Raw genomic sequence first — 7425 nt, 5'->3', positions numbered from 1 at the left:
CTACTGAAACTGATGTCATGAATCTGAAACTGGCCCCAGAATGTCTGGCAAGCTGATTCACTGGAGCCCTTAGCAGCACTGCCCAGCACTTTGCCCAGGCTGCAGAGCCCCTTTGTCACGTGCCTTCTGGGGACGTGAGTGGCTGTCCCCACACTGGCGTTCCACGTGTCTGTGTTTCTCTCCAGCTGTGGGCTGGGAGACATCCAATCCCAGCTCAGAGAGGTTGAGTCCAGCCCTTGCCACACACCCGAATGTGCCGTGCACCAGCCCAGGAATGACCAGGGCACGTGCCCCTTACAGGGTGTGCGCAGCAGGCTGCACGGGTTCCTCGTGGGCCTAGCCTGAGCTCCAGCACCGCCCGGTCATCGCAGGAAAAGGGTGAGTCACTCTGGGGCAGGGCGGGGCTGGCCAGGGCCAGAAGCCCAGGGAGTAATTAACATGACAATTCTCCCGGGGCCTGCGGTGGCAGCGATGGGGGCTGGGGCAAGGAGGAACACCCCATGCCTGAGGTCCTCAGTCCTCCAGGACCTCTGTCCCTCCCTCTCCCCCAGAAGCAGGACCAGAAGGAGCCAAAAAAGAGAAGAGTAAGATGAATTCATTTCCAGTCATTTCAGTTCTAAATTCTCACCCAAGACTGCCAGAAAAGATGCTAATGAAAGATGTATTGTGTGAGAAGAGTGTTTTCTTTGACATCTGCCCGGGAAACTGGATACCAAACCCAGCAGCCAGGTCACTGGCCCTGTCCCACAGTACTACCTTTTGCTCACTACTGACCCCTCCTGGGGTGACAGGGACAACTGGGTGAGCAAAAGGAGGCTGAGAGAAAGAATCTGGTCCCAGGTTCTCAACCCAGCATCTATTCTTGGAGGATGGGCCCTGCCTAACCCTTAGACCACAGACTAGCAGGACCCAACCTTGGGAATCCCTTCACCCAAGGGGCCTCCAAAACTCTTCACACTGGACTTCTATACAAGAGAGGCTCTGCAACATTCTCTTTCGCAGGAGATGGGGGCTGGGGGGTTGAAGCCTTTGGGAGGCTGAAATGAACTTGGTATTTAGCAAGTAGCAGTAAGTCAGGTGGAATTGGAGGGCACACCTGGTAATGGCCAGTGGTAACTAGGGGGGTTCCTACTAGCAACCTTGCCTGCCCAGGGTAACATCACCCCCCATCCCAGTCTACCTAGGATAGGCCCAGGGTTAGAACTGAAAGTGTGGCACCCCAGGAAGTGTCTCAGTCTTAGACAAACCTTGTCAGCAAAAGCCAAGGTGGACTGACCCATGGCTGGGGTTTCGAGGGTGAGGGTCTGGGTGGTGGGGAGAGGACTGGATGGGCCAGCAGGAGAGGAGTGAGGGTCAACTATTATGCTAGGACTCTGAGACGACATAAAGACAGTAAGAACAGGAGGTGGTAGATGAAACAGAGAAACGAGAAGGGTCGAGGAACCAGTTTCCAATGAGTTCACTAGAGAGAGGGGGAAGAAAACATTCAAGACCTGGTAGGAAAGCAATGAAGTTGCTCTGGACTGCAAGTGACATAAAACTCTGACTCAGACTGGCTTGAACAATACAAAAATGTCTTACATCATGCAACAAGAACGGCAGGTTTCAGGATGGCTGATTCAGTGGCTCAACAACATAGTCAGAGAATCAGGTTGTTGGTAGTTGTTTTTTATGGATCTAGAGATGGAACCCAGTGCCACCTGCATACTAGACAAGTGCTCCACCCCTGAGACACGCCAGCTCTCAAGTTCTTGTCTCTCTCTGCTCTGCCCCCTTCACTGCTAACTGTATCCTCAAACTAATGGCAAAATGGCCACCTCAGGACACGACATCATCCATCGTAAGGAGGAAGACTTTCTTTCATGGGTTTCTCAGAGTGCCCCAGTGGGCTTCCCTTCACTCTCATTGGACAGGACCAGTCATGTTCTAACCATAGGACCAATCATTGGCAAGAGAGACCCAGGCGGAGCACTGTGTGAGAAATATGGCTGTGTAGGGGAGAAGCAGATCTTGGGCAGACTTGTAGCTCTCCTGGGAAGAAAGACGTGAGGGAAGACTCCTGTGTGAAGTCAACAGTGTCCATCACAGAGACCACAGTGGGCAAGTGGGATATGAACACAGTTCAGCTTTAGATTTTTACCTGTTCAGATTTTTCACTGGCTCTTTTGCCTGTGGGATACATCACACACTCATCAGCTTTAACCAGTCTGTCAATTCTGCATAAACCTCCAATAACTTCTTCATAAAAATCTTCTGCTCTATCCAAGCACATCAATCCTAGAACAAAACACTCACCTCTTTGCCCTTGTCTCCCTGGCTTTGGAATATCTACCCCTTTCTCATGCCTTACACCACTGTTCTCCTTCTCTTCTTCCTGCCCTCCTTTTCCTCCTTCTCCTCATTCTTCTTCTTTGTTTTTGAGTTTTGCTTGGTTTGATTTTTTTAGATGGAGTCTCCCTGCATTGTCCAGGCTAGTCTCAAACTCTGTGTTTAGGGGATCCTCCTGCCTCAGCCTTCCAAGTAGCTGTGACTGCGGGCATGTGCCAACATGCGCTGTAGAGAGCTGTCTGTCCCAGGGCTCCCCACGGCCAGCTCTAACTGGAACTTTCTGCGGGTAGTTACAGGAGACACTATACTCTGCCTTTGCCCTTTCAGTTGAGGCAGGTTGTTTGCACCTTGAGTCCTCAGACACGCTGGCTCAGCCAGGGCTGAAATAGCCTAGGAGTGTGGCCTTGAAGGATGGAATGACAACAGGACATGGATGTGAGGAGGACCTGAGGCAAAGCTCCAGATGGACAAGAGCAGGGATCACCGCAGTACAGGCCGGGAGGTGAGTCTGGGAGAGGAATGTGGAGGTGGGAGGCAGCTGGGTGGAACCTGAGGGACCCCCCTCTCTCCAGGGACCACAGAGGGGAGCCTGGGGCTCTGGGCAGGGGTGCAGCTATTCTCCCCACACTTCCCCTCCGTTGGAAGCCACCGCTGCACACTCCGGTTTATGGCAGCTCCTAGGGAGCCGCCTGGAGCTGCCTTCAGTCCCGTCTGTGTTTTGTCCTCCCCCATCCAGTCTTTCTACTTCCTTCTAATCCCAGCTTCTCTTCTTCCCGCCTTTAATATGTTTGAAAGCCTGCTCGCATGGAACTCCTCACTCTGGGAGAGAGAAGTGGCACCTAGAGGACCCTAAACTTCTACTTCTCAAAATCTGTCTCTGTCACCAGCCAATAGACAAAGGCAGGGGTTCCCGACGCTCTCAAGACACCCCGATTTCCATCCCCTGAATTCAGTGGCCTCTGAATTCCAGGTGGTTTTCCCAGGCAGGTCTGTGCCCAAGGCCCCTGTGCCAGCGGGGGACCTGCTGCAGAGCCAGCCCTGCCTGCCCCACCCCACCCCACCCCAGCTCTTCCTGGCTGCTCTTTCCTGCCGCGCCAAGGTGGAGCCAGCCGCCCTCCCCCACACAGCCCTCTGTGACTCAGTGGAAGCTGGTGGCCACTTCCCCCACCCCACCCACACTCACATTCCAACGGCCAGCTCACTGGCTTCATGGCACCCGACCCGCGGCCCCCAGGCCTCTGCCTAGAGTAAACAGTCCCTCTCTTTATGGACGATTTACGACCAGGGCCGGCCCAGTATGGGAAGGGGCCACATGTATCTTACCCTCTGAGCACAGCCTTCCTCTGCACTACCAAGCCTGACCTTCGTGGATCCTTCCTTGTGACCCCTGGCTGGCCTGGGATGTTTTGTTTAAAGGAATTTGAGACCTTCCCATCATTGTTGGGCCTAGCACTGTCCTGACTCAGTACATGTTTAAATAAAAGTTTTAAAAAATGATTAATAGACTGGGAGTGCAATTCAGTGGGAGAGTATTTGCCCATTACGCACAAGGTCCTGAGTTTGATGTCCAGGACTACAAAAACAAAACAACACACACACACACAAACCACAGAAAAATTGTACATATTATATTCATAAGTGAAGACCCTCTGGAAGGCCGAGGCAGGAGGATGGCAAGTTCTAGCCCAGCCTGAGCAATATAGCAACTTGGCAAGACCTTGTCACAAATGAAAAATAAGGGCTGGGGATGTGGCTCAGTGCAAAAGCCCTGGAGGATTCAATCCCCAGTACCAAAAGTTGGGAGTAATTTACGGGGATCTCTAGGCTTCTCTAGCATCTGAAAAATCCTCATTTGGGCTACACACAGGTGTGTAGTAGGGTGACTAGAGATGATTCGGTGATACCTGGGCTGAAGCCCCAGCTCTGCCACTCTAAGATGCCAAGCACCTTTTATGCCCTACCCAGGTCTCCATTCCTGACCCATATACTGGGGGAACATAGCTCCACATCATCAATTCCTGATCTACTATCTTCCTATATTTCAATATCTCCAAGATCAGGATGCTTTACAGTTGACGTGGGAGAGGGAAATCATATTTCTGTGTGCTGTGGCACCCCTGCAGTGCTGCTTTATAGGCAGAGCCCACATCCCCGCTGCCGAGCCCAAGGTGGCCAAGTGAATTGCTCTGGCCATGGGAGAGTGAAGGGAAGTGACATACATTCATCTAGGCTGAAGCTCTAACACAACTGTGGCCACCTATAATCCCAGCTGCGCAGGAGGCTAAAGCAGTGGGGTCCCAAGTTTGAGCACAGGCTGGGCGGTTTAGTAAGGCCCTGTCTCAAAATAAAAATTTTTAAAGGGCTGGGGATATAGCTCTGGGATAGAGTGCTCACCTAGCATGCATGAGGGTCTGGGTCCATTCTTCTAGTAGCATTACCACAACAAAAAGGACACTGTGATCCACTCCATGCTCTTTTCCTTCTACTGCAAAGTGAGCAAAGTTCTATACAGGAGCTATTTCATGGGCCTGGATGTCAGAGGAAAGATGAAAGCAAACTGAGCTGCAGCCAGTGGGCATCTAAGGGGATAAAAGCATAAGCCTTTCTCCTTTTAGCCATTGAGATTTGGGGCTTTTTGTTTGTTTGTTTATTGTTTTTGCTATGTAGCCCAGGCTGGCCTCAAACTCACAATCCTCCTACCTCAGCCTCCTTAGTGCTGGGATTACAGGTGTGCAACACCACATCTGGCTTTTTTTTCTTCTCTTTTTTCAGCACTGCAGATTGAACCCAAAGTCTTGTGCATGTGAGGCAGGCACTCTACTACTGAGCCACATCTCTGGCCAGGGACTCTGTGTTCTACAATGGAATCTATCATATCCTGGCTGGTACTGCATCTTCCAGTTAGTTGACAGATTCTCCTTTTCTTTCTTAATTCATATTGTATTAACTCAGAGTTGATGATACTGTTGATTCAGTGAAAGAAGGTCACCTGTCACAAACTGAGTTAATCCATATAAATCACAGATGATGCCTTGCTGACACTCAGTAATCTGCTCAGGTTGGCCACTATTACATTTCTAGCCCTTTGCATATACCCAGCTGTGTCAGCTCTCCATTGCTATAACAAATACCTGAGGCACATCAACTTAAAGAGAGAGATAGTTTATTTTGGCTCTAAGTTTTGGAGGTTTCAGTTTGTGACCAGTTGGCTACACTGCATCTGGCCTCTGGCAGAGCAGAACATCATGGCAGAGATATGTGGTGGAAGAAGCCCATTCACCTCATGGAAGGAAATCAAAAAATGAGGAGGAAGGGGCAGGGTCCCTGCATCTTTCTTTGGGGCCATGGCCCTGGTGAGCAGACCTTCAGTAAGCCCCACTTCTTAAAGGGGCCACCACTTTCCAATAATACCAAGCTGGGAACTAAGCCTTTACCACGTGGGCCTTTGGAAGATATTTCAGATCCAAATTATAGTGCCTGTGTTGATGACATGTTTGGAGTGGTGAATCTGATGACCACAGAGTCAGGAGGCCACTCAGGTCCCTTGTGGAATGAGGAAGGGTATAATAAGTTCACATCACTAAAAACAAGCTTTTGGGACTTGCCGTTGAAGGCTTTTAGAGGATGGGTTTTTCCAGAGCCTTTCCTGCAAGCCAGCCATTGAAAGAGCCACTTGTTTTGGTGGATAACTGAGAATGCTGAGCTTTAATTCTTATTCATTAACAGTTTATTGTCTGAGATGAGAGAGGGAGGGAGAAACTACTCAAGTGGCAAGTTTCCAGTGCAACAGAATAAAGAAACTCCACACTCTCTTGGGGCAAAATAAAAGCATCTTAAATTTTTGCAGGACTAGGTAGGGGTCTAGAGATACCATACTTCTCTAAAACTTTTTTTTTTTTGAAGAAAGGGTCTTGCTAAGTTTCCCAGCCTGGCCTCAAACTTGCAACCCTCCTGACTCAGGCTCCCAAGTGTCAGGATTACAGTAGGCTTGTGCCACCACACCTGAGTTGCACTTCTGGCTAATCTTTGACCATCTCTATTATACCCCTGTGCTCTGGAGCAACTCTGCAGGAATTCTGTAGCCAGTCTTGCTGACCTCAAACCAGGGAAATGGTTCTGCCTGCAGTGCTGAACTGAAGCATAATTGTGAGGGCAGCCATTCTGCCTCAGATCTTCACAGCTACTTTCTAATCCTTGAGTATCCTCTTCCCTGAGACTCATGCTACCTGCCTACCTCCTCCTTCCTTTCCTCCACTCAGGAAGATGACAAAAGCAATTTATCTTAAAGTATCAGTGATATGCACATTCCTTCCTATGTTAGTCACATTCCCATCACTGGGACAAAATGCCTGACACCCACAACTTAAAGGAGGAGAGGTTTAATTTGGCTCATAGTTTGGGAGATTCAGTCCATGGTCAGCTAGCTGCAAGGCAGAAAGAGCATGGTAGAAAGGCCTGGTGGAGGAAAGCTGATCAGCCCATGGCAGCCAGGAAGCAGAAAGAAAAGGGAAGCGCTGGGGAGGGAGATGCATCCTTCCAGATCATGCTCCCAGTGCCCTGAGTCTTCCAGCCAGGCTCCACCTCCTAACAGGCACAGTCAGCTACAAACTGATGAGTGGACTGATCCACTGATGAACATATCACCCCCATGATCCAATCCCCTTCCCAAGGATCTATCTCTGAGCACAGGAGACTTTGGGGAGCCATTCTAGATCTAAACCATTACACTTCCTCAGGAGTATTTGTATTTTAAGAGAAACTAGGTGGTGAAAATGGCAATTATGAGACATTAGGAAGGCTGTATTAGGTATCTGCTAATTGCAAGAGACAGAAACTCACTCAAGCTGCTGAAGTTGAAAAGCTAGGGGTGGGGCACTGTTAGGAAACTGGAATTAGCATCCAACCTGATTGCAGATGGCACAGCGTGGACTCAAGGGACCTGAGAAGTCCCCCTCCACTGCTCTCTCCAACTTCTTCCTGCTCCCATGAGCTCCTTGCACTCTCATCTCTCCTGCTGTGTTTACCGCCATCTTCTCTCCCAGGAGATACCTGTCTTGTCTTATGCACATGGCCTCATAAATGTTCCAAAATGGTGGC

General features: G+C 50.0%; 1 long non-coding RNA gene across 1 annotated transcript; it reads left to right on the top strand.

Moving 5' to 3' along the window:
* Positions 1-244: 244 nt before the first annotated feature.
* On the top strand, positions 245-3816 carry LOC110350279 (uncharacterized). Its single transcript, XR_002396744.2, has 3 exons — positions 245-378; positions 2656-2830; positions 3124-3816. It is a non-coding gene; the product is annotated as an uncharacterized LOC110350279 (long non-coding RNA).
* Positions 3817-7425: the final 3609 nt, after the last annotated feature.

The sequence above is a fragment of the Heterocephalus glaber genome, unplaced genomic scaffold, assembly GCF_053883595.1.
Source record: "Heterocephalus glaber isolate CG9 unplaced genomic scaffold, H.glaber_assembly_v1.0 deba00001457, whole genome shotgun sequence".
NCBI classification, from domain to species: Eukaryota; Metazoa; Chordata; class Mammalia; order Rodentia; family Bathyergidae; genus Heterocephalus; species Heterocephalus glaber.
Note: the sequence above shows the minus strand (reverse complement) of the source record. Positions and strands in the feature narration are given on the sequence as shown.